This window comes from Prionailurus bengalensis, chromosome A3 (genome assembly GCF_016509475.1).
Source record: "Prionailurus bengalensis isolate Pbe53 chromosome A3, Fcat_Pben_1.1_paternal_pri, whole genome shotgun sequence".
Lineage (NCBI taxonomy): Eukaryota > Metazoa > Chordata > Mammalia > Carnivora > Felidae > Prionailurus > Prionailurus bengalensis.
The window spans coordinates 95000290-95023638 of record NC_057354.1 but is presented as its reverse complement, the minus strand read 5'-3'; positions in this window follow the sequence as shown (position 1 = coordinate 95023638).

The following is a 23349-nucleotide window of genomic DNA, read 5'->3' as shown; positions in this document are numbered from 1 at the left end:
ATATTTATTATTTTTCTTACCAATTACCAATTACTGTACCAGGATGGCCTTAAGACATATTAATAACTCCTAAAAAAACTGCTGAATTAGTTCAAATGAGAACAAATCCATTTTGAGGATTTAACTAAGAAAGTAAAATCTAGTAATTTTGTATTAGATTGGAAGATATTCAAACTTAATCTTCTGTAACCACGATCTCCTTTTCCAGTGTGTAACAATGAAAAATGAAGCTCAAATAATGTCCCTAGAGTCCTGTGCAAAAATTCAATGATTAAAGACAGATTATACTATACACCGAACCTACTAAGGCAGAAAAAACAACTCAGATATTTAAAAATTATGTCAAACAACAAAACAAAACAATATGCAACATATTCTTATCTGGTTAAACCAGGAATTCATGCATATATACACTAATTCTAGAAAACAGAAAACCAATATATAGTATTAAGGTATATGCTAAATATGAAGCATAATAACTCTGGTTAAGTTAGTGACTATGGTTAGGTGACCATGGTTATAGTTAATACTATATGCTGGACCTCTTTTTTTTTTTTTTAAGTTTATTTATTTCGAGGGGAAGTGAAAGTGTGTGCACGTACCACCCATAAGTGGGGAGCAGGGGGTGGGGGGTGAGGGGAAAGGGGCAGAGAGAGGAGGAGAGAAAGTCTCAAGCAGGCTCCGCACAATCAGCACAGAGCCCAACATAGGGCTCAAACTCATGAACCATGAGATCATGACCTGAGCCAAAATCAAGAGTCTGATGCTTAACTGACTGAGCCACCTAGGTGCCCCAGGCCTAGTTTTAAGAATATTACTTATGTTATCACCTTGAAACATGTCCGGTAGGTGGTACCCATTTCACAGATGGAAAAGTTGAGAATCAGGAAGAATAAGGGCTTACCCAAAGCCATCTGGTAGTAGGTTGAATACAGTTAGGTTTGTACCTAATCATGCCTTAAATCAAAGCCTATGTAATTTACCATTGGAGCACAATGCCACAGATCTAGAGACTTCAGAATGTTGATACTCTCAGTTTCTAATATTTTTTATCTTTGGTATGTATTCATGATATGAGATTTGTGTATTGGAACACAGCAAACCCCTGACTCTATTATCAGACCTCCTATGAAAACACATTTCTAAGTCCTTCAGATAGCTATGTTTAACACTTCCAGAAATTAAGGAATTTTCCCTCTTGACACCACTTCATTATTATTAATCACATAGTTGGAGATACATGATGACCTCTTCTCTGGATGCACCAAGAGTCTTATTGCTAGGGTACATCTGCAATATAAATACAGGCATGAAGAAGCACAGATCTGAATTTTTGTAGAGTCAAGGCATCATTGGAAAAAAAATCTCCTTTTCTGCTTGTCATCTCTGGTATTTTAAGTGTAACAGTCAATATAATATCTACACAGTGTAAAAGTCAATATTATATCTACAATATTATTACATCTTCTTGAAAAAGAAGACACAGAAAAGTATACAGGGCCATAATATTCTGGAGGCCTTGGCTACCACTCTAATTCAGGAGTTACTAATAGTACCTACTTTATTTATTTAAACATTTTTAACGTTTATTTATTTTTGAGAGAGAGACCAAGTGCAAATGGGGGAGGGGCAGAGAGACACAGAATCTGAAGCAGGCTCCAGGCTCTGAGCTGTGAGCACAGAGCCTGACGCAGGGCTCAAACCCACAAACTGTGAGGTCATGACCTGAGCCGAAGTCAGACACTTAGCCAGCTAAGCCACCCAGGTGCCCCTAATAGCACCTAGTTTAAAGAGGGGTTCTGAAGATAAAAAGCTTCTGCACTGCAAAGGAAACAATCAACAAAACTAAAAGGCAACCAACGGAATGGGAAAAGATATTTGCAAATGACATGTCAGACAAAGGGCTATTATCCAAAATCTGTAAAGAACTCACCAAACTCCACACCCGAAAAACAAATAATCCAGTGAAGAAATGGGCAGAAGACATGAATAGACACTTCTCTAAAGAAGACATCCAGATGGCCAACAGGCACATGAAAAGATGCTCAACGTCACTCCTCATCAGGGAAATACAAATCAAAACCACACTCAGATACCACCTCATGCCATTCAGAGTGGCCAAAATGAACAAATCAGGAGACTATAGATGCTGGAGAGGATGTGGAGAAACGGGAACCCTCTTGCACTGTTGGTGGGAATGCAAACTGGTGCAGGCACTCTGGAAAACAGTGTGGAGGTTCCTCAAAAAATAAAAAATAGATCTACCCTATGACCCACCAATAGCACTGTGAGGAGTTTACCCAAGGGATAAAAGAGGGCTGATGCATAGGGGCACTTGTACCCCAATGTTTATAGCAGCACTCTCAACAATAGCCAAATTATGGAAAGAGCCTAAATGTCCATCAACTGATGAATGGATAAAGGAATTGTGGTTTATATACACAATGGAATACTATGTGGCAATGAAAAAGAATGAAATATGGCCTTTTGTAGCAACGTGGATGGAACTGGAGAGTGTTCTGCTGAGTGAAATAAGTCATACAGAGAAAGACAGATACCCTATGTTTTCACTCTTATGTGGATCCTGAGAAACTTAACAGAAGACCATGGGGAAGGGGAAGGAAAAAAAAAAAGGTTAGAGAGGGAGGGAGCCCAAACACAAGAGATTCTTAAAAACTGAGAACAAACTGAGGGTTGATGGGGGGTAGGAGGGAGGGGTGGGTGGGTGGTGGGTATTGAGGAGGGCACCTGTTGGGATGAGCACTGGGTGTTGTATGGAAACCAATTTGACAATAAATTTCATATTAGAAAAAAAAAATTAATAAATAAATGATTAAAAAAATGAAATGCAAATGTCTCAAAAAAAAAAAAAAAAAGAGGGATTGTGAGTACTACACTAGTACCCTGGGTAGTGCAGGCAATACCCTTAGCACTGTATCAAGCAAAGAAGCATCGGTCAATAAATGTTAGTTATCATTGCTGTCATCATTATATTTATCATGAGCATTTCTGTGAAAACACATTCAGCCTTCATTCACAGTGGCCAGTTTGACTTTTCTGAAATAAGTTGTAGTGTCTATTTGCACTGGGATTTAATCCTAAACACCTATAAACAAGGCCTAAGGGTCTTGTTTGGCCACTTTGTAAGTGGTCAGTCTTTCGCCAACGGGGCACGATATGTGTGCTACTGGGGTGTCACTGTGCTTTGGTAAGTGATATCCTACAGTGCCAGAAGAGCTATAGTAAAACTGATATAAGGAAACTGATTTACCAATCTGTGCCTTCGTAAAGGGGGTATATTCGACATTGGTGTTATGCCAGGTTTATTTTCTTAAACGACTGCAATCTTAGGACACTTTTCGAAGTGTTCATTTCTTTTTCACCCTTTTAGGTGGTAAATTTTTTATTGTTAAGTTTCTCTCACCCAGTCACTATTCAATCCATGTACATTATCTATTTTATTAATGAAATAAACTTGTTTTTAAGAGCTTGCTCTTAGGAGGTCTCATTATTTTACACCCCTGATGCAGAATTCAGGGTAACCAGCTATGTTGCCAGGAGTGGTTCCCATGCCAAAGGTTCCCTTGGGGTCACAGTGAATGAGATAGAAGAGAAACAGTGATTGTCAGAGAAAAATGGAAACAAAAACAAAAACAAACAATGTGACTGGAGCCTGATCCTGGGTGCATGTATCATGCATATAAAGTCTTATTTCCCCACCTGAACCCCCCACTGGTGAGTGAACATGATGGCTCAACCCCTGTGTGAATCATGTGCAGAGCTGTGTGACTGCACCTTGAAACCACAATGGAAAGTGGCACTAGGATAACAGGATTTCTATCAGCAATTGAACTAAATGACACAGGTCAGTGGCTCCTCTTTGTTAGAACTGGGGCCAGGAGTAGCCAAATGACCCTGACCAGGGAAGGTGGTGCCAGGGAGTCTAGGCAGTCCTGCAGGATTTGATAAAAGTCCTGGAACAAAAGGGGAAAAGCATGACATGGGAAGTGACCCTGCAGGGGGCAGGGCTTTATGGTTATTTGAATCTGTTTCTAATATAAAACAACAAATGCCGTGGTAGGAGGCTGGGAGGGAGAATAGGTGTAGGCTGAGTTCTAGTAGCTGAGTTCTATTAGCAGGAAAACTGCAAGGTGTGTCCATGCTCTTGGTTATCACTTCCAGCTCACCAAGCTTGTTCTGTGTGCCAATGCTTTATGTAAACTAGTAAACTGAATCCATTCAATAACACTTGGTAGTAAGATTTATTACATTCGCATTCTCTAATGAGGACATTGAGGTTTAGAGTAATTGAATATTTACAGAAAGTTACCCAGAAAATAAGAATAAAATTAAAAATTAGAAGTCATATCTTTCTGTTGTCATAGGTGATATTCTCAAGAACTCAGAGAGCCTCCAAGTACTCAGCAGGTCAGGGCAGGAGGGTACAGCTTTGTGGATGGCCAGATAAAGAACTCTCCCAGGCTGAAGGTGATGCTAATCACACAGTTGTTGGCCTCACTGGCTTAGAAAATAGTGACAAAGTTTGCAATCTCTTATGTGGGAATGGCATCAGGTCATCACAAGAAGCTAGGACTGCTAAGTTTCACTAGGGAGTCACAGAAGCATAGTCCCATGCCCCACTCCCTTGTGTAAGGTGGAGACACAGCTCCACCCAACACCCCTCCTTAGAGCCTTCTGAGCCCTGGTGGTCCAATTAAGACCACCAATCTTGAGCCAGAGACTCTCTAGGAGCTTATAAATCTCAATCAGATAATGATGTTTTCAAAAGCAAATAAAAATATCCCCTTACAGTATGGAGATGTTTATACAATTGGGCAATAAAATAAACATTTGTCTCAGTGGTTTATGAGGAGACAGCAAAGCATAGTGCTCATGGGCAGGTGCTAGAATCAGATTGTTAGGGATTGAAATCCTTGTCCTCCTACTCTACAACTTTTGGCAAGTTATTACTCTAAGACTAAGTGTCTTCATTTGTGAACCTGAGATAATAATAGTACTCACTTCATTGGTTTGTTAAATATATATAGAGAGTTGAATGAAATAATTCATTGTAAAAATTCACCAATTGTTAGCAGAAATGACGATTGTGATACTGGGTAGAGATTCCTACAGTGTCTGCAGAAAGGCAACCAGCCCAGAAGGAGGGTAGAGAAATGGTGTGTACTTGAGTAGGGATAAGGACCCTCCTTGCTCCTGGTCTTTGCTTTTCTGCATCCGTCTCCTACTATTTTAGTCACTGATTTCTTCCCTGGACCCTTACTTAGGAACTTCTATTTTTTCCATTGATGAATTAATCAATTAATTCAATCATACATTCACTTATTCATTAAATAAAGTTGTTGAGCATCAGTCTTCTTGGAGGATGCTGCACTGGTAGGATGATAGTTTCACTTCTAAAGGCCCCAGTACAACTTCTGCACTAACATCTGTGGTTTTGGAAGATCTGTTATATACCTTGTCAAGGTTGGATACCACAACAGTCCTGGAAGGTATCATTCCTATTTGCATATAAGAGAATTAAGGCTAATTACCACATCACTATTAACAAGAATTTCATGGGTGGGGACTTAGTCTGACTCCACTTAATAAGATCCAAGTATTTCTCAGGTAGCAGCCACATTAAGCTATGTGTGACAAGTGCTGCAAGGAAACTGTAGCAACAACATGGATGGAGTTAGGGAGGATTATGCCAAGTGAAATGCATCAGTCAGTCAAAGACAAATACCATATGATTTTACTCATGTGGAATTTAAGAACAAAACAAATGAGTGAAGGAAAAAGAGAGAGAGAGAGAGAGAGAGAGAGAGAGAGAGAGAAACCAAGAAACAAACTCTTAACTATAGAGAACTGAAAGTTACCAGAGGGGAGGTGAGTTGGGTGGGGGGGGAGGAGAATGGGTAAAATAAGTGATAGGGATGTAGGAGGGCACGTGTCCTGATGAGCACCAGATGATCTATCGAAGTGTGTAGTCACTATATTTTATAGCTGAAACTAATATAAAACTGTGTGTTAACTATACTGGAATTAAAATTTTAAAAAATCTGCAAACTTGGTATTGAGTTTAAGGTAGAGAAAAAACTCATCAAGATGAAATAATCACTGAAGGCTTGATTGAAAAGGTGGGATTGAAACTGTAATTTGAAGGAAGAGAAGAAAATATTTTGTTTCTCTGATCTGAAAAACATAAATTCCATAAGTCTGGTACCTGAAATAAATTGAAATAACATAGAAAAGACAGGTGATGGTTCAGTGTGCCAGAGATCATATATCCAATTGCTGATAAATAGGTGAAATTCAATATAATTATCAGCCAGGCTCTGCTTAGTTACTTGTTTATTGCTATTTAAGCAATCAGATTTTAAATAAAACATGGAAAGAGAAATGCCAAGTGCTGTCAAAAGAAATAAATCAAATTTAATTAGTTTCCAGGTACACACCTCTTATTTAGGCCCCCAGCTGGCTTTCTCTTTCACCCCTGTCAATGTGAAGAATGGGGAATGACCAAGTTAACACAGATACTCAGAGGGCAAAGACAAACAGGTGTACTTCCCAGAGTTGAGAGAAAAAAAATGGTTTTGCTGATGGTTTACAAAATTAGACTTTTATCCATTTTAAGGGAGGAGATGCAGTTTCCTAGAATGCTTATTCTGAAGTAATCATGAAAATAATTAGCTACTTTACATAATTATTATCAGTTGATGATATAATTGCGTGGTAATAGAAAGCATGCCATTCATTATTACCCCATGAAGGAAAAACACATTTTTCTCTAAATTAGCCTCATTCAAAGCAGAAGAAAACACAAAACACATAACTGAAATGTGATGTAATGTTAGAAACATTTAATCCATGTCACTCTTTGATGTCTAGAAATCCCAAGCCAGATCATTCTCATTGTTTAAGTTATGAACACAGACAGTGAACATCTTCTTCGTGTGCATGATACACAAAACTATGGAAGAAACACAACTTCTATTGAATACATTTACCCTTGCTGAAGATGACAAGAATTCACCTTTAACAAAACATATACCTACCAGGCATAAGTATGTTTTTAATTCATAAAATGTGCAAAATTCTCTTTTATCTTATTTGTTTCCAAACATTGCTTAGTGCTGCATATTTTCCCCAGGCTGTTTATCTGCAAAATACAGTGGCTCATTTGCATATCCTAGTTTTATGCAAATTTAAGGTTATAGGACTTAAGTGAGTAATATTCTATTTAACTTGACATTCAGGCTGCAAACAGGACTGGATCTATCAAATTTTTGGCTTATTTTCTTATTTATTTTAGTTATATGATGGACTACAATTTTATATCCAATTGGAAAGCTTTGTAGCAAGACAGATAATTAAGATAAATAAGGTAGACCATAATGGTAATGTTTTAAAACAAAATATTCACTTCTGTTTGCATTATTTGGGTATTAATATGTTCTCTCAAATTCTTCTTTAAAATAGAATAATTTGGGGGTGCCAGGGTGGCTCAGTCGGTTGAGCTTTCGACTCTGGATTCCAGCTCAGGTCATGATCCTAGGGTCGTGGGATCAAGCCCATGCTGAGCATGGAGCCTGTATGAGATTCTCTCTTCCTCTCCCTCTGCACCTCCCCTGGCCTGTGCACAGGCATGCACACATTCTCTCTCTTTCTTAAAAATAAATAAATAAAAAGAATAATTTCCAAGTAAAATTATTCTTTTAATTCTGGGCTTCCCATGTATTTGTGCACTGCATAACCCCAAACCATAAACAAGGTTAAATTCAATAGTGTCCAGCCTGGCTGGAGACAAGTTAGGTTAATTGTGATTAAATAGAGGTGAATATTTATTTTGCAGGAAAAAATATTCTAGTGATGAAACCCAGAAAAATATTGGCTAGTTGGTGAAGTATTTATAAGGTAGTGATTAGAATTGAAGAGGGAACAACAAAGGAAAGGGGAGAAGAATAAAAAAGAGAGGGGGGCTGTGTTCTAGAATCCATATATAGGCTGGTGAGATCAGGAACTGAAGTAATTCTTAATAACTGCCTCTCACCTCATTGCATCTTTGTGAACATCAGAACCCAGCAAGGTAGGGCAGGAGCAGGACAGGGCTAGAAGAACCTCAAATGAAGACGCTGGACACCTGCAATGAGGTTATACACAGTTCCACTTCAATGACTGTAAGAAGAGATGCATTATAAAGCTCTACACCTGTGTTTGTAACTGCAACCATGTTTTATATTCATCCTGTTTTAAAATCTACAAATAGTTCCAAGAAATAAAGGATGAGGATGGTCAATAATGCCGCTTACCAAGTACTTCTGGTTCTATACCTTCTCAGTAAGTTCTGGGTTCCTTGGGTGAGGCCATGTAACTAGTCTTGGCCAATAATTCATAAACAGAAGTCATGTATACATTCTAGGCTGGGCTATTAATTGCTGATTCAAGACCTTTCAGAAGTCTCCCTTCCTTCCCTCTAGAACAGTGACCTGTTCTGTTAGTCTTGATTACTGGGACAGCAAGGTCACCAGTCTCCATCCGACATGCAGTGGATATGTAGTGTGAATTATAAATTAGTCTTTGCTATTTTAAGCCAATGAAATCATGGGATTTATTCTTTACAGCATAACCCAGGTTATCCAACAGAAATATGCCCCCTAATTATGCTCTTAGATTTTCCAGCTTCTAGGACAGTTTTGATTGAGTTAGATCATTATTTTTATATCTTATTCTCCCCTCTAAAAGAGTGAAATATTAAGTCCTGTTTCAAGTTGCAAAATCTGATGGCTTATTATCATCTAAAATTAAGTTCTTTTAATAAACTTTTTTAAACATTTGTTTATTTTTGAGAGAGAGAGAGAGAGAGAGAGAGAGAGAGAGAGAGAGAGAGAGAGGCGCAGAGGGACACAGAATCTGAAGCAGGCTCTGAGCTGTGAGCATGGAACCTGACATGGGGCTTGAAATGACGAACTATGAGATCGTGATCTGAGCTGAAGTCAGAGGCTTAACCGACTGAGCCACCCAGGTGCCCCTGGTTATATTACATTCTTATGTTCTGTCTCCCCACTCTCATACCTGGTTTTGGCTACTTCCACAGATTTTTCTATCATCATTCGTTTTCAGTTTTCTACCAGTCTGACTTTTTTCTAGGACCCGAGCCTTCCTGGAACAGTGTACTTTAATGCCAATAAGCCCCATTGCTTCTCTTCACCACAGCCAGTCTAGAACTCTGCCCTTCTTGTCAGCCTAGGATTTTGAAGTTGTGCTTTCTTTGGACTGTGTTTCCAAACTTACCACTAGCAGCCAGTCTGATTTTTGGCTGAATGATATACCTAGCTGAAAGCACTGGTGCCAACCAGTGCTAAAACAGGGATTGTGGGTACGGTGCTACCTTGAACTTGGTGCTTGGCCCATGTAAGCTGTGCCTCTAGAGCCAAGCACTGAAGTCTAGATACATTTTTCCAAATGTTGACTTCACCATGGTGCTCAGTTCTGGGCTAGATCTTGGCTGTTTCTTCTTTCATGTCAGTTCCATATGGTAAATGTGACCCCTGATGACTTAGAAGCAAGTTCAAAATAGGGAAGATAATCCCTGGTGGGTGAAGCTGGAGGTTGAGGGTTTATTAAATAGCCCAACAAAGAGCATTAATAGCAAGTTCAGAAGAGAGAAAAAGAGAAAGAACCTCAGGTTCTGACTGCTCAGAAGAAGTAGGCTGGCCAAAGCCCGTGCCCAGAGCCCAGCAAGGTAATAGAAGACAAGTGGTTGCACTTAGAATACAGGGACTTGGAACACTCGGCCAAGAACTTAGAAAAGATCTTCATATCTTTAGGGAACTTAGAGAGATCCTTAATATAAAAGCAGGGTGAATTATTTTGAAAAGAAAAGTAAAACAGATATGACTGATAAGGGAGCATGTAATATTACAGCAACTACATTTTTGACTCTAGTATCTTCTTAGACCAATGATTCTCAAAATGGCGATCATTTACCTCACTATCAGTTACCTCACTATCTCCAGGGCAGAACAGCTAACAATATGAATAAATAGGTCTATTAAATAATAATACCTAGGGGCACCTGGGTGGCTCAGTCAGTTAAGCATCCGACTTCGGCTCAGGTCATGATCTCATGGTTTGTGAGTTTGAGCCCTGCATCAGGCTCTTCAGCAACAGTGTGGAGCCTACCTGGGATTCTCTCTCCCCCTACCCCCTCTCTGCCCCTCCTCTCCCTCAAAATAAAAAATAAATAAAACTAAAAAAGAAATACCTAGATAATTAAGATGAACACGAGAATATTCTACTTTCCACTAAAAAAGACATGACATCCTTTGTCTAGGAGTCTAAAACTGAAGAGGGCAGAGAGAAGTACAATTAATTATTAAATAAACTGTGGTTGGCACATAGATGGAAGTAGAGTTTACAATACATGCAAAGGCGAAAATAATTTCTGGAAGCATTCCCTATATTGAAGCTTTTAGGTTAACACACAAGGAGAGACAACAGGTCAAAGGTGAGAAAAAGATAGTTAAATAAGGTAAGTTTTCATTAAAAAAAAAAAAGAGTGTTGGGGCGCCTGGGTGGCGCAGTCGGTTAAGCGTCCGACTTCAGCCAGGTCACGATCTCGCGGTCCGTGAGTTCGAGCCCCGCGTCAGGCTCTGGGCTGATGGCTCAGAGCCTGGAGCCTGTTCCTGATTCTGTGTCTCCCTCTCTCTCTGCCCCTCCCCCGTTCATGCTCTGTCTCTCTCTGTCCCAAAAATAAATAAACGTGGAAAAAAAAAAAGAGTGTTTAATGGGAACACAAAGGAAGGGCTATTTATTTCAAGTTAAGAGTATATGTTTTCAATAAAAGGGTATTTAAAGATTTTTAGAAGAGGGTACTACGGGGAGGGAAGGTATTCTGAGAGGAGGAAAGAATATAATTGAAGACACAGAGGTGGGATAAAGGTACACAAGTGTAAGGTTCTAAGTTAGTGCCTCCCAAATATTGTTTCACAGAGTTACGCTTACTTCTAACAGGTAGTTTATTTTAAAAGACTCCTGGATCTTAGATGGGAGGATCTGGGCTTAATAGTTGAAGCAGGTCCCAGGGAATGATAATTTGAAAACTCCTCATATCCATCAGGAATCATGATTGCAGGAAGTATAATCTACTCCCAAGGCATTAAGAAGAAATTTATTGGAGAAAAAACTGTGTAAAGGCGGCATTATCCATAGCAGCCTAAAAGTGGAAACAATCCAAATGTCCAACAGCTGTTATATGAATGAACAGAGAGCCATGCAATGGAATACCACTTAGTGAAAAGAACCAAGTATTGATACACATGACAATATAGACAACTTCAAACATTATACTTCCTGAAGAAAAGCCAGATGTCAACAACCACATATGACACCACTGTGTTTATGTGAAATATTCAAAAAAAGCAGACCTATAATCCAGAAAGAAAGGAAATTAATAGTTGCCTGTGGCTCGGGGTTAGAACCAGGATTAACTGCAAACAGGCATAAGGGATTTTGGGGGGTAACAGAAATATCCTAAAACCAGACTGTGGTGATTGATGTGCACAAATATGTTAATTTACAATAAAAAAAAATCACTGAATTGTACATTGAAAATGGTGAATATTATGACATGTAAATTATACCTCGAAAAACTGTTTAAAAACGACTCACAACATTGCAGCTCTGAGGGAGCTGCCAAAACACCCCAAACCATAGCACAGAGTTGAGGCTGCCGCCATGTTGCCCTAGACCGCACAGCAGGGCGAGCACCAGGCCTCTCACTGACACCTGGGACACTCCAAACATGCCTCTTTTACTTGCCTCTCCAAAGCCCTCATTCAGAGTCTGAGGTGGGCATGGTGCCTGGCAGCACCTGGGTGCTGTGACCATGCACTGGCGGCTAGGGAGGCTGGGGAAGTGAATGCCTGGCATTGGCACCTTTGTACGGCGAGCAGTGTCTATGTCCCAGCAAAGCTCATCTGTGGAAATTCTCTAATCATAGCAAGGATGCTCAGCAGTGAGGCAACCAAACTCATGGTGAGATTCTGATAGACAGTCAGCTTCAGGGACCTATATTCCATACTATAGGTACCTCTGGTGGTGTAATTTCTGATATTTGGGGTTGCACTCAAGTAGCCTATGTGGCTTGAACAAAGAAGAGGGGGCATTAGAGGAAAGGTGAAGTGCATATAGGGGCCACTCCAAAGGGAGAGGGCAAGCTTCATGAGCAGTAAAGTAGCCAACAAATAGGATGCCTCTGGTCTCTCTCAACATTACCTGCTATCTTAACATTTATGAAAGAATGGCACACATCTTCAGAGGACAGGTCCCCAAAACTGAACACACTAGATACTCAGGTTTTCTGAACACTTCTATCATTGAAGACTATAAGTCAGGAATATTGAAACATGATAAATTTCAGAAAGAAAAAGGACACAATCATAGTAAAAAAGCACAATGTAAATCGGTAATAGAAATTCCATGCATATGCAAATATGCAATATATATGAACATCCATAGCTTTACGCAATGAACATTTAACTATAAATGTAACCAAGACTCAAGAAATGTGATCATCTTTGTAGATTTAGCATTGTAATTCCCTTTAATTACAAGGGCTTTATCTTGCAACTTCGTTTTGAATTTTCTTTTACCGTTTATTCATTTTTGAGAGACAGAGACAGAGTATGAGTTGGGGAGGGGCAGAAAGAGAGGGAGACACAGAATCCCAAGCAGGCTCCAGGCTCTGAGCTGTCAGCACAGAGCCTGACACGGGGCTTGAACTCACAAACCACGAGATCGTGACCTGAGCTGAAGTCGGATGCTTAACCGACTGAGCCACTCAGGCGTCCCTATCTTGTGACTTCTATGTGACCCTGAACTACATTTTTGACACAAACCTATATTCGCATCAACTATTTTGTTCTTCTCTTAAATAAGTAGTGAGATTAGAAACCATAGACGTGGGGTGGTTGGACTTGAGATTGGGTAGAATTTTGACAAGGAAAACTAGAGAAGAAAGAATTCTGCACAGTGGAGTCAGTTCACACAAATGCACCAGAAGGATGCAGAGTAAGTGAAGAAACAGCAAATAGCCTTGCAATCCCATTTTCTCTACCTTTTAAAGATATGTCGTTTCTTCTAAGTTGTCTTGAGTACCTAACATCCTAAGTACCTCTGAATGCATCTACTGTTTATATTTATTCGACTTACTGTATATCAGAGCTACTGTGACACCTATGTTTCTTATAGCTGTTATTTCAAACTGTTTGAGATCCTAGTTGGTTTTGAATACACGAACTAACGTGCATTATCCCAGAATGCAGGGAAAGAGAGAGAAGAAATATTCATTCTAATTACCAGGGAAAGTATATGAAATGCTCTCCTCGTACAGTCTACAGATGAAAACCAAATTTTCCTGATAACCAATGTGAAAGCACAAGAAGATTCAGTAGTTACTTTTAAGACTGAGGAAAGAGAGGTTTTAGCTGGAAGTGATGCAAGGCTTTTTAATCAAAGCAGCACAAAACTTGGTTCTCTAATTTACTCTATTTTCCTCATATACTCCTCCCTAAATTCAGTAAACCCCGGGGAGGTCGCAAAGCCAAGCACGCTCCACTCCCTGTGCCAATCGTGGTTGCTAAAGGCTTCCCATTCATTATAATGAATCCCCTGTAAGAGTTCTCCAGTTTCTCTGTGTCCTTTCCACTCTTTGGTCTGCACTGATTGTGAATGCGCCTGGATAATAGTGCCTCCTGTCCCCTCTCCCTCTCTGTCCTACTTTCAAAGATAACAGTTGCTTGTTACCATGATAAATAGGGATGGTGTGCAAACACAAGACAGCTTTTTGATGTGCTATTTATTTCATCCAGAGGGTAGACAGCTCCCATGCACCCCATTTCAGCAAGGGACTAGTGTATTTGATTGACAAGAAACTGCATTTCAAATCTCACACAATTCGGGAAGGGCTCCCAACATAAAATTGGGTATGATGCTGTTCTGGCTGCTGAAATCCAGTTATTTGCACCGCATATTAAAGCCGAAGGCAGCACTTAGGGCTTGGTTTCAAAACAGGGAGGATGGATATGTTAATTATCTTGATCTTGGTAATTATCACATAATGTGTGTGTGTGTGGTGTGTGTATACATATATCAAATTATCACATTGTACACTTTATATTGTAAATTTTTTAAATGTTTATTTATTTTTGACAGAGAGACAGAGCATGAGAGGGGGAGGGGCAGAGAGAGAGGGAGACATGGAATCCAAAGCAGGCTCCAGGCTCTGAGCTGTCAGCACAGAGCCCACCATGGGGCTTGAACCCACCAACTGTGAGATCATGACCTGAGCTGAAGTCGGATGCTTAATGGACTGAGCCACCCAGGAGCCCCACATATTGCACAGTTTAAATAAATAAAACTGTATTTGTCAAGTATTCCTTAACAAAGTAAACAAAACAAAACATGATAGGGGGCAAAGCAGCTCAAAAATTAGTTCTTTTATATTCATTTGTTTATGCATCATGTTATGTGATGGGAAATTATAAAGTAAAAATGTACTTCTGCAAACACTTTACTGCCTTAGGTTTCTTACACCAAAACCTCCTCACAGCATACATATAGATTTCTACATAGCTTCTACATAGAAGTTCATGCTCCCTCTTTCTTATCTTTTATCTCTATAATAATTCTCTGCACATTTAAATTCTATTCACTCTTTAAGGACCATCCTAAAACCCAACCTCTCCAATCAATTATGTTCCTTACTTCCACAGATGTTACAGAATTTACAGATAATATCATCAACTTTACAGGTGCGTGTTCTTTATGTTAGTTATATCATTATCTAAGAATTTTAGTGAATTATCCTTGTCTCCTAAGCATTAGTGAATATTCTATTCGGGAAGGACCTCTGTCATCTACTACTTTTACTCCCATAGCTAAACTTACCACAGGAGATTCATGAATATTTGTTTGATACTTTGGTAATTCACTTTTCATAGAAAAACTCACAGAATTTTAGCATGTGAAAGGTAGAGAGTTAAGTGCAATCTCTCATTTAATCTGTTATTTCTAGGGGCGCCTGGTAGCTCAGTTGGTTAAGTGTCCGACTTCTGCCTAGACCATGATCTTGCAGTTCCTGAGTTTCAGTCCCACGTTAGGCTCTGTACTGACAGCTCAGAGCCTGGAGCCTGTTTGAGATACTGTGTCTCCCTCTCCCTCTCTCTTCCCGTCCCCCATTCATGCTCTCTCTCTCTCTCTCTCAAAAATAAACTTAAAATTTTTTTTAATGTGTCATTTCTATTTTCATCTCTGTGACATCACAGATAGGTGGTTGAACATTTCCAATGGAAAGAAGTTTATTAAACTTCAAGACAGTTCATTTCATTTTTGGACAGCTTTAAATGTTATAAATTTCTTCCTAATTATGGTCTAAAGTACTCTTCAGTAACTTCTGTTTCTTGGCCTAATTCCACTTGGAGAAATGATGTAAGTTGAATCTTCCTTTTTTTTTTTTTTTCTTTACAGTCCTTTACATCGTTGAAAGCAAACAAGCATATATTGCTAGGAATTTAATCAGAATGGAACCTACCAACAGAGGGAGAAGCAATTATTTCTGCGACCAGGCAACTCTAGCTCATCACCTCCAACAAAGAGAAACTTCAGCTCAAACCCAAAGGTGCTTGTTGAACAGCCTATTATGACTCAGAAAGCTTTGAACCCTGATAGTCACCCATTTATAGACAGAGAGAAGTCACATTCTGCTGGAGCCTCAAAACATAAAGGAACCTTAGTATTTCTCAACTGAAGTCTGAACTTCTTTTATAAAATGACTCCAATGTAGTTTTTTCTGCTTGACTTAGAAATCTTTACTGATGCATAAGCAGCAACAGCCTTGATTTAACAAGCAGGTAATTCAGTGAAGCCATGGTATTAAATGGTTAGATGCAGCCAAGTGCATTTTATCAACTGAATCAAATCTGTGAAGATGCAAGGCATTGATGAAAATTGTGAAAATTAAAATACGAATTATATCAGAGATAAAACTTTGTTTTCATTAACCAAGGACATAAGAGGTATGTTGAAAGAACACTGGCCTTACAGCTTGTGAGATTTCATTTCTAGGTTGAGTTTTTTTTCATTAATTTACATCATCCATTATTAGGTACATGAATTTCAGCTTCTTCAACTATAAATCAAGGAAGTTAGGTGGGTGAACACCAAGGCTGCTTGAAACTCGAACTTTCCCTGTTGTTAAGCACTCTTTTGAATTCTGTGTACTCAGGTTTCTTGGAAAAGTTCTTCAACATCTTACTGGAAAAATAATAAAGCAAATGTCAAATGTTGCTTTAATTGATGTTATCAATATCTCCTTAAAAATTCTATGAAAGCCAAGTAAAATTATTTATAGTGATCAACTATCTTCAATTCTTACTTGTTCTTCTCAAATTCTAGAATTTTAAATTCTCATAATTTCCCAAATTACTATAACCCTCCCCCAATTTTGCCTGATTCCTGTGCCAGCCTCTATATAGTATATTTCACATATAATTTGAATTCACAAAGGCCTTAGAGATTGAAATCCTTTATCTTACTGTCCAGGTATACTGAGTTCTAGTTCAGAATGTCTTCCACTATCCCATCACTTAACAATGCAATTTATACAGAATAGCGACTTCTTTCATAACATTCAACACCACCTTCTAATTTACCTGTTTTATATACTAGGTAATTCTTACTGTGGAGAACTAACTCCGTATCTCTGAAGCCATGTCTAATTGCAATTATCCAGGTGTGATAAACCTTTAAAATACTGTTTTTTTTTTTTTTTTCTATAGTTGCTTGCTTCATTGAAGGGAAGGAAAAACAAAAACCTTGATGGAAGGGTAATCAAAGCCTGAAATATGCACTTAGACTGCTCAGAGTAACTGAATTCACAAACTACTGGTTCATCATATGTTCTGTGCTGTATGATTCTAGATTGGAAGGAGCTGCCACATACAATTGTATCTCTTCAGGCCCAAGTTGGTATGACAGGCAAATGTGTACCAAAACCACAAAATGTTTCATTTTCATAAAGTGGGAGAGGCACAAGCATATAAGACAGAGTAATGTTACTGCCTTCAGGGTTCTAATGGTGAACCTGTCGTCCCTGAACGACCTCAGATAACTTGCCCATTCTCAGTCATGACAAAAAGAAAATAATGTAAATTTCTCAGCCGTGCTGCAGTTTTGTTTGTTTCTCTAAACAAAACTCAGGCATGTGTGCCTTGGAGCTCCTTTATACTACTTTCACTCTACTTCATTTTGCAACAAAATTTCTGTCCAGTCCTGAGGTTACACGGTGTTATTCAATAATTTCCCTAGGGATAGACAAAGTGATTCAGTAAAATTGTAGCAGCACATATTTATAAACAACATTAGTGGAACTCTACCAATTATGACAATTAAAGGACACTAAGGGTGCCAGGATCTGTGAAACTGGATATTTGGAGGACCAGTGTATGTAAATTATACAACCGAGTTTATGTTTACTTTGGATACTGAGTTGGGAATGGGACTGAAGGAAGCTGCTTCCTTTCTCAAATCCATCTTTTTTCTTCTCCTCTGCCTTTTCTCATTCCAGGAAGATAACATGAAAAAAAAGGCAAAAAGGCAAAAAGACAAAAAAACAAAAAACAACAACAACAACAAAAAAAAGACTGAAATCTGAGATCATTAATCCTGTGATAGGAACACTTTTCAAGGTGTTAGCTCAAGTATTATTTGGCAAGTGTGAAAAGATGTTAGTAGAAGGATCTTAACCACAATGGTATTATTCAATTCAATCCAACAAATATGGTAGGAAACCCACTATGTGTCTGTCAGTAACTGGTTAGGTATTCGATTTTTTTTTTTTAGTCAGCTAAGTAGGCAAAGGTGTATAGAAGCAAGGAATAGGTATTTACACAATATAAGTGTTGGACTAGAGCCTTTTAGGTGCTATAGGTGGTTGGAGAATGGACACCTAGCAAAGACCAAGGGGACGAGTAGACAGTAGAGATTTAGTGATATTGTGATTTATAATAAATATATATTTGGTCGTCATCCCCTTTCTGGCTTGGAGCGACTGTAACCTTTGGAACTTCCTAAGTGATGAGAACCATAAAAATATCTTTTGCTATGTTAATGAGGTGACTTTTGGAAAGCACTTAAGGATGGGGGCTGGCTGCCAGAGCATCCAATCTAGCACATAGAAAGGAGCGCGGAGGAGCTGTACAAAATCAAAGACTTTTATTGGCAGACAGAGTGGTGTTAAAAAACAAAATTCAACTGAGTAAATTTAAAGATCTAATTGGCTTTCTTCAATGACTCATCAATTAGGCACCATCCTATCTAGCAAATAAAAGGGAGCTTCAAAGGGCTGTACAGAATGGAAGATTTTTAAAAAAATTTTTTATTATTTAAAAAAATTATTGCATTTTTTTTATTTTTGGGAGACAGAGAAAGACAGAGCATGAGTGGGGGAGGGGCAGAGAGAGAGAGAGAGAGGGAGACACAGAATCTGAAGTAGGCTCCAGGCTCTGAGCTGTCAGCACAGAGCCTGAAGCAGGGCTCAAACTCAGGAACCATGAGATCATGACCTGAGCTGAAGTTGGATGCTCAACTGACTGAGCCACCCAGGCGCCCCTGAATGGAAGATTTTTAAAGGGAGAAAGTGGGTAAGACAAGAAAGCCATAAGATTATTTCAGGCAAGGTCACCTCCCTTTGGTGGGGGTGACAAGGATCTATCAAGCAGATTACAACACTAGTGTTGATCAGGTAATTCTAGATAGACTAGTTAAAGGTCATATTCTACCTGGGAGTGGCTGAAATTAATTAAGTCTTCATTTGCTGTCTTGGGAGCAAGTAATTCCATTTTGGGCCTGTTCTGTTTTTAACAGTGGGAACGAGGAGGTTACACCAGGCAAAAAAGTGAGTTGGTAATTGCAAAGTTGCTTTCCTTTAGGGGTTCTCAGGCATCTACCAGTCAGATACTTAAGTAGTGCTGACTGGGAGATTCCTGATTGACTGATTTAAGATTCCACATCTGAGAGAGTCAAAATTGTTAGAAGTCAAGTCTGGTGACATGGGACTTGACATAAGCTACTTTATTTTGAGTAACTGTCTTGTTTCTGTTGTTGTTGTTGTTAATAATATTTTTATAATAAATTGATGATCTAGTAGGCAAAATGTTTCTCTAAGTTCTGTGAGCTGCTCTATAAAATTAATAAAACCCAAGGAGGGGGTTATTGGGACTTCTAACCTATAATTGGGGTCAGATGCACAGGTGACAACCTTGACTTGTAACTGCCATCTGAAGTGGGGGCTGGGAGTAGACTTGTGAGACTGAACCCTTAACTTGGGGGATCCTGGTAGACAGTGTTAGAAATGAGGTGTATTATAGGGGACCCACCTAGTGTTGGAGAACTGTTGGTGTGGAGAACCACCCCCACACACATACATGCCTTGGAATTGGGACCAGCAACTGTAGGCTTCCTAGAAATTTCCAGGTATGTGTTAACTCAAATAATGAACAAATAGATGGTTATATTTTCATATAATGGGATAATATGCATCCACATTGTATGTAGTCATTTGTTTATCACCATGAAACAGTGGTCGTAATATATTGTAAAGTGAAAAAAAAAGCCAACGTAAGATATGTGCAGTGGGATCCATTTTTGTACAATATGGAACATATTCATGTATAGTTAAATATGTATCGAAAAGTTATCAGGTTAACTGCAGTCATATTGGCATTAATTTCTCCCTTTTTGTCTAACTGTATTTAAACACATGGGAAATTAATCTGTATTACTTCTGTACTTTAAAGTAAATGATGCTTATGACTGAGACAACTAGCATAGGAAATCAAATGGAGCAAATGCTGGGAAGTTGACACATGTGGTATCTGGTCAACCTAAGCACTTCTGTTGCCATGGGCAGGGATGCCTCATCAGCTCCACAACGCAAGTGAAAGTCAGTATTAGAATTGAATCCAGGCATGTCTGACTCTAAAGCTTAAGCTTTACCTGAGCTGTATTTGAGTCTTTTTAAAAATTATACTATGTTGCTATCTACAGCTGTCCTGACTGCTGCTGATGCAGATGAGAATGAAATAGCAAAGAGAATTCAAAATGAGTCCCAGCAGCAAACAATTTATAAGCTATGAAGACTGTAGGGAATATGCATGTAGGATGGTCCAAAAATGAGTAACTCTATTATGCTGGGAATCGTCACCTCATTATAAATGTCTCCATTCTAATCTCCATCCCTTGCTCTCTCTTAATAATTCAAGCATTAAAAATTTTTATTGGATTGCAAATTGGCACACAGGTCATGAGTCTGACTTTACAACTGCTATATTCAGAATTGGAATGGAAATAATCTTTTCCTGTTCCTAGTCACGTCACTCATTTGTACTACCCAAATACGCCTAATGGGAAGGAGAGACGTACTTGATGAGAGGAAAAAATCTCATGAAGTTAACATTTGTAGTGCAATCAAATTAAATTTCCTTTGGATTTCAGTTTAAAATGGTGCTTGGCTAGTTGCCATTGATGCATCATCTCCCATATTTCTACTAAAATAACAATGAAGACAGAAAACGACAAAAAATATACATCATCTCCAGAAACTAAAACTTAAAAAGAGACTATTGCCAGAATTAGATGTAAACCAAACATGCAAGACCAAAGAACCATGATGAGGGAAAAAAAAAAAATATATATATATATATATTATGTATATATATGTGTGTGTGTGTGTGTGTGTGTGTGTGTATATATACATATATATATTTAGTCTAACAATGCTTATGCCTAAGAAACTGAGTAAACCTCTCCCCTTAGATAGGAATATGAAAATATTTTATTCCTTCTTACACCATCAGTCTATAAATCACAGTGTTTAAATTTGTAACAACCAAAGAATGCAGCCACCCCTTTATTGTCTGGTGTGCTTATTTTATAGCAGTCAAAATACTGAATTGATGCCCTTTTACAGCTCTTTCTATATTCTTTCAGAAATGTTAACTCCAGAAAATAAGAGGGCCAGGAACAGGGAAACATAAGCAATTTTATGCACTGGGCCTCCACACAAAATTTTATTTGAACAAGTAGTATTCCCACTATTTTTGTTACCGCTCTTCCTGGTAATGATGATGAATAACCAGGGACCCGACAGGTAGAGAAGTAGCAAATCCTATTGTAAGCATTAGATAATCCCAACTGGAGTTCGTAGAATAGGATGAAGAACAGGGTTGAATGAGATAAACTAATAGGGTCTGTCTTGCTTTTAGCTTCAGCCAGAAGACATTCATAGAAGCCTGCTGTGGCCGACTGCTTCTGCAGATGTTCATTCTGGACTTCAAGGCCATACTTCTGCTGGCACTCATTTTGAAATTTGGCTCTGAGACTTAAATCTGTGTGGCCTCAGGGAAGCTGTTCAACTTCTCTGAGTCTTACCTTCTTCATCTGTAAAGTGGAGATTATTACACTCATTTCAAAGATTATTATAAGAATTAAATATGATAATGGGTGTGATTGGACACTATAAAGCAAATATAAGAGCTTATTATGATTATGTGTCTTCTTTTCTTTTAGTGTACTTATCTTGCTTTGTGAAACAGCCCCGCTTTGGCTATTATACCCTCTTCCAAACTATGTCAGCATTTAGGGTCTGGTGACTGACTGACCACTTAAAAAAAATGATATCTAGGGGCCATTATTAATCTCTTTGTGTATGTTTACCTCCTCTCCCTCCAACCAGATTGTGTGCTCATTTAGGGCAGAGTCCAATTTTTAAAAAAAAATTTTTTTTTTCAACGTTTATTTATTTTTGGGACAGAGAGAGACAGAGCATGAACGGGGGAGGGGCAGAGACAGAGGGAGACATAGAATCGGAAACAGGCTCCAGGCTCTGAGCCATCAGCCCAGAGCCTGACGCAGGGCTTGAACTCACGGACCGCAAGATCGTGACCTGGCTGAAGTCGGACGCTTAACCGTCTGCGCCACCCAGGCGCCCCAGAGTCCAATTTTTTTATGCCTGTTTCTTTCCCTTCTGAGATCCACTACCCTTTGCTTACTGAGCACTTGAGAAATACAAATTGATGACAGCAGCCAATTTAAGTTCTACAATGATTTAGGTATTCTCCCGCTGCAGACAAGGGCATATTTTTCTTTTTCAGGTGTGAATCATTAACTTTAATAGCATTCTACATGTTTCAGTAGGAATATTTACCATGATGTGTAAGGTCTTTGAGGGCAGGACTACTTTAAAGATGTTTTATTTATTTATTTATTTATTTATTTATTCAAGTTTGTGCATTGCACAGATCCAACTGCAGAGGTAGGCTTGCTTAATAAATAAATCTGATACAAAAATTTTTTCCAATGATGAAGGTGCAATCCTTAGCCAGAAGGTACCATAAAAGTCTCAAGCCCATATTCAGTTTTGATATGTGATAGATAAAAAGTAAAATGTTAGTACTCTATAACAAAGTATTTGCTATTCTAATTCAAAGTGCTAACCATTATAGCAATTTATTGCAAAACATTTTCATATTGCTATATATTCTGCCAAGGATTACACTATCCTTTTTATCCACTTTATTGTATTTTATTAGGTTCCTATACTATGCTGCTGTCCATTTGCAAGGAACTACATTTCCTCGTTGTACAAACTAAGGAGTCATTTGTCTTCTGAAGAACCTGTGTAAGTGGGAAGGAAGTGCAAGTTTTAGGTTTTAGCTTCCTTTCCTTTCTCCTTAACTGTCTTTCAAGAAGATGGCACACCTTCCATTGGCCTCTGCCAATGTAACATTCAGCTGCCTCGCCAGCTTTGAATCAACACGGCACAATATATCCCTTTGTTTTGGGCAAAATAACCGTTTTTATCATTCTCTGCTGTTTTACCTTTAAGCCTCTTCATGTCCTCAGGTGGTCATGATTGATAGGCTTGAACCTAAAATGTGGCCCCTTAGGTTGCCTCTTTGCCCCTCCATTCAAATGCTATCATTAGTTTTGATTCCCTTTCCCTGCCTCAGAATCCTTTTTTGTTCCTTCCTTCCTTTTCAGAAAGTGCCCCCCTCCACCTTATTATTAGCCATAGAAAAGAAAGAAGTGGATGCCCAATCTTCCAGATTTTTCTCAGGGGGAGAGATTTGATTATATTGTACCCATGGTATGTGACTGCACATAGGAAACCTCTGCACAGAGAGAACCTGGACACATTCCCTACAGACCATTCAAAGGAGCCTCATTTTTGTAATTCTTGGAGGATAATATGCACAGGTTTCTCTAATATTATCTGAGACAATGCTC